This window comes from Loa loa, assembly GCF_000183805.2.
Source record: "Loa loa unplaced genomic scaffold supercont3.392, whole genome shotgun sequence".
NCBI lineage: Eukaryota > Metazoa > Nematoda > Chromadorea > Rhabditida > Onchocercidae > Loa > Loa loa.
In genome coordinates, this window is record NW_018108572.1 from 9,563 (window position 1) to 15,300 (window position 5,738).

Genomic DNA, 5,738 nt, shown 5'->3' on the forward strand with positions numbered 1-5,738 from the left:
CGAAAGTTATTATCGATTTTTTTCTTTTTTAAGCAGTTAAATCTAAAACACACACACACCATTGGATATGCAATACATATCATATTACAAGTTTTATTTAAACATGAAATATTTTCTCAATTGAAATTTTTATTTAAATAAAGGTTTGTTTAATTTGTTAAATTTTAATATCTATTAGTCTAGAAATTTGCGAAGTATCAAATTTCATTGTAAAAGAGATGCATGAATGATATCATTTAAATATCATCAATGGACAAAATTCTTGAATATTTTTTGAATAATTTAAAAAAAAATGCATTGATGAAATTTTAATAATTAAATTCTTATGCAAATTTATCTAATAAATATTACTGTATTGTTTAATCATTCATCTACATCATATTTCCAATGAATTTTCCTTTTTTTTCCCTCATAATCAAAAAAAAAAAAAAAAAAAAAAAACGACGAATCAGTTTCGCGATATAATTTTCCTCATTTATTTTTCATTTGATTCAGTTGATTATTGCTATTATCATTGGTTGACCTTTGACATTAATAATATGTAATATATTGGTTCATTTTAAGGATTGTACTTTTAAGGATACATTAAGGATACAAGGATACATTTTGCGAAAACATTTGCATCAGAAAATTAGCATAAATTATAAATTTTAATTAATTTTAAAAATTTTTTTACAACTGAATATTTCATTGTCAGTTATAATTTAATTGAAATTGAATACAGAAAATAAATCGATAATTATTAAATATCACACATATGTGAATGAATGGATGTTTTTCTTTTTCTTTTTATAAAATTTATAATCTTCTTACGTTTCTTCTCCCTCCTTCCTTCCTTTCCTTTTTTTTTAATTGAAAATTCAATCAATTCTTTTAATGAAATTGATTGAAATTTAAAATTCTTTCTAATTTAAATGATTTGAAATTATTTATTATAGTTTTGTTTATGTTTCTCCATCGTTCTATAAAACTTTCAATTTATATAACTTTTTAAACATTCACATTTACCTTCTTAAGTGACAATTAAATATTGCAGAAAATGCAAATTTCACATCTCACTTAGATATTCATTATTTACATTTATAAATTACATGATATTAATTCAATTAATTTACGCATGCAACTGCATGCATGAAAAAAGATGCAACTGCATGCATAAAAAAAAATGTCAATGCAATTTTTGCAATCTCTTATTGTAAATTATATTTTTTTTAAAAAAAGATATGACACAATCTTGTAATATTTTCTCTCTCAGTTAGTTTTAAAAATTGCTTCATATGTGAAATTACGTTTTATTTGGTGAAGAATATTAAATCACGCAGCGTACGTGAAGTGATTTTCTCGGAAAGCAATTACGATAACATTTGATATTGTGTGATGAAAATATCAGTAGTACAATCGTTATCTTTTCGTTCAAAATTGCTGGTTAACAAAAAATATATGACATTATCAATGATAATCCAATTAATTCAAAATTTCATTTAAATTACTTACTTAAAACTTGTTTTCTCTCAATTAAATTTACAAATTGTTGTCATTAAGTATCAATCACAAACAAATTTACAATTCCGCCTGAAATCATTAATTAATTCCATTTATAAATTCTTTTTACCTTTAAAGTTTATTTCAAGAATTATTTATTTAATGCTGTATTGAATTCCGGATGTAAACTGACTAAACTGATCGTTGTTTGTTTTTTTCTTTCATTTTTTTAAAATTCTTTTGTTTTAATTAATTGAAATTAATTTTTAGATTGTTAACTTTTCTAATTCAGAATGATCACTACATTGCTATTTCCGGATTGTGCATGATGAAATCGAAATCAATCCGGAAAATAGATAAATTAATAGCATTTAAATGAGATAACAAACAGTTTTCGTATACATTTTGCAAAAAATGAAAAAAGAAAAATTGAAAGTAAAAATGAAGCGACAAAAGCGCACATTCAAAATTAATGAATTACTTAACTGATGATAGTTTAATTATCATTTAATGTCTTTTTTTTTTTTTAAATTTTATTGACATACTTTTTAATAATATAATGCGAATAATATCTCTTTTTTCTCTCTCTCTCTTTTCCTCTCTCTCCCTTCTTCTCTTTCTGTTTGTCCCTATCTATTTAATAGAGAAATTTTTCAATTTCTTATTTTCTTTAATATGAACCATAAAATTTATTGTTTTAGTTTTTTTTTTGATTTTTGTATTTCAAATTTTATTTAGTTGTAATTCAAATTATTTTCAATCTTAGTTTGCTAAAATTTTTCATTTTTTTGTATGTTTTTCTTTTTTTTTTTTTAATATGAATTACTATTTGTATTACAGAAAGAAGACCCCGCCTATTAATTAATTATTAATTTTTGCATTGAATATTTTGAAGTTTAATAATATGGAATACTTATAATAAAATAAATATTCAAATTTGCATCAATTTACTATGAGTTATTACAACATAGGAGTAATTAATTGTGCAGCAATAGTAATATTCAATTCAATTAATTAGTACATAATTTATAGTAATATGATAATACTCAATTATTAATAACATTGATAGCACTGGAAAAAACTATGAAAATACACCATATTAGATTTAATTAGTACAATTTCTGAGAAACAAAATAATTGCTAATTGAATAAAGCTTACTTTAAAATAATTTCATGTACTACCTTTTAATAAATAGAATGCTTTAATTAAGCTAATTATAATAATCTTAATTGTAACATAATATAATACAGCATAAAAATATTTGGATAAATGCTCACGGAGTAAAAGTTTTGAGTAATTATTGTGAATTAACATATTATATTCATTGTCTAAAATATAATTAATGATGATTACTAATTATTTGTACGAAAGAAATCGATAAAAATGAAAACTACCAAAAGAATATGTTTATGAAATTTTTGTTGTAATAAATAATTAGTGATATTATTGCAAATATCTTATATAATTAATATTTAATATTGTTATTGCAAAACATTTCGAATATTTAATACTATTATTTTAAATAATTTTGGCATTTGACAAATTAATGTCAAAATGTATATTCCAGTTTTTTACAAGTCTATTATATAAGTATTAATTTGTGGTGCAATATTTTAATATTTAACATTAATATATAAATTATTTCCGTGATACTTAAGCTTCATTTCGTAAAATTTAATACTTAAATTATCCTAAATTTTCTTTTCAAATTTCAATACTTAAATTATCTTTTCAAATTATTCGTCATATAAGTCCGTTAACAGTTAATATTTAAGCAAGTGAAAATTTTAGGAATTTGATAATTTAAAAATTTTACAAATTTGAATCTAATTTTTGGGGTAAGATTGTTCTCGCCTAAAATTAAACAATGAACTTTTGTCACTTTATTTTTTTTGATTACTATTTAAACTAGTCATTAAGAAATTTAAATTTTTCTTTTTTCTGACAACTATTTTTAATTTAACTTTTTTTTTTTTCGTTGTAATAAATATCATTTAAGCATAACACTCATTGTAATATACATTAGATAAAGTTCGTAGATCACGATGACAAACCATTTATAAATCAAATAAAATGGTGAAGCGAATTTGTTTATATCATTCAAATTATTTCATCAATAAAAAAAAAAAACTTCTTAAAAAATTTCAATCCATTTTGAAGTATGCAATATGTAACATATGTGGCTTTTTTTTTTTTAAATTGAGTAATTAAAATTTACATATAACCAAATGTTTAACTAAATTTATTGATAATTTTACCAAAAGAAAAAAAAATATTTCGTTAATTTTTTTAAATAAAATTTTAAAAAAATTTCGTAAAATTTTTTTCTTTCATTGAAAAAAAAAGGGTATAAAATGAAGAAACTGCCCAATAATTGATAAAAAAAAATAAATAAATGAACAAAAGAAATTGAAAACAAAATTTTTCTTTTTCTTTATTCATTTTTATTACATTTCAAAAAAAAAAAAAGGAAAAGAAAAGTGGTACGAAAAATCGGAAATTGAACGATTCATTTGAAGGATTGAGATAGTGAAAGAGTGCACAAAATTGATTTCATTTAAATTTGTTGAATAATTTAAAAGGCATCAGCTTATCGATTTATAAACATATACATTATATGTATAATCAATTTCTCGACCTTGTCCTAGGCTAAGGACTGATTGCAATGTTATTATTAGTGAGACTAGTGCAAATGAAGTGTTTACCCGAGACCTGAATAGGGACTATAATGGATGATGATTGATGATGATGATGATGATGATGATGATGATGATGATGATGATGATGATGATGATGACAATGATAATAGTGATAATGTATAATGGATGATGATGATGATGATGATGATGATGATGATGATGATGATGATGATGATGATGATGATGATGATAATGGTGATAATGGTGATAATGTTGGTTATGATGGTGGTATTGGTATATTATCAATGCATTAACTTTTCCCTTTCTATATGATAATTTATCATCATATCCTTTTCTTCTTTCTTTTTTAAATTTAGTAAAATTTTAAAAACAAAAATGATTTTTTTTTAAAAAAAAAATATAATTTGATACAAATGGAAAGAAAAGAAAAAATTATTTTTAAATTTGTATCAAATCATATTTTAATCTCTTTTAGCCAGTTATAAATTAATTAATTTTTTTTTTATCCAATTAAAAAATACATTCGTAATTATCCTTATGCCCATTATAATCCAGTAATTAATTGTCCTGTATTCCATTACAATTTAATTATTTGTCATTTTTTTGCTTACTTTTTTTTTAAAAGCATATAGCTTGTTTTTTTGTTTTGTTTCTTTTGTACATGCAACAATCATTTATAATTGAAAATATTTACATTCATCTTCAGCAAATAATCTTATTGTCTTGTTCTTTTTTTTTTTTTTTTTAAATATCTAATTGTAAATTTATTTTTCTTTTCATTTATAAATATTGCAAAAATTCTTCGTTTAAATTCTTGGAAAATTAAAATTACCTGAGAGAAATGAGTAAATGTCGCATTTTCTTCAATTGATTATTCAATTCACAAATGGGAATTCATGCAGGATAATCATAGACAATCCATTAGTTTAATTACAGACGAGCAGTAGAAGATAATAGAACAAAAAAAGCTCGAAAAATGACTACATTTAAATAGGCTAATTAACGACATTGATTAATTAAATGACATTGAGTTACGAAGGATATTTGTTGAAATTTAAGATGACAATCTAAATTTTTCATATAAAATTGATTACCCTAATTTAATGATGATAATTTAGGTTGTAATACTAGTGTAAATAGAGAAAAGTTTCTGTGGTAAACAAAAAATTGTCATGCAAAGATTTGGATTTGAATTATTAAAAGTTGAACTGTCAAATATAGTATTCAATTATTTGCGAGTTAAAAATTCATTGGAAACAATTCTATATTTGTAAACATAAAATGCACAATTTTTCTTTTTTTTTTTTGCTTTAAATATTGATAAAATGCTTAATTTTATGTCTTTTTTTTTTGCTTAAGTTGTGATAAATGATAAAAGATCAAAGGTTATTCTTATCAAAAAAAAAAAATCATTATCCTTCCTTATTACACAAATATTATCATTTGATAACAGATTTAATCTTGATTTCATTTCTAACAACAAATAAATTCTCTAATCATTTATATGATAGTTAAGTTAAAAATGTAATTTACTTAATCACATTAATTTCAACATTATCCATGATTAATGAAACATTTAAAATATACTTTCCTTT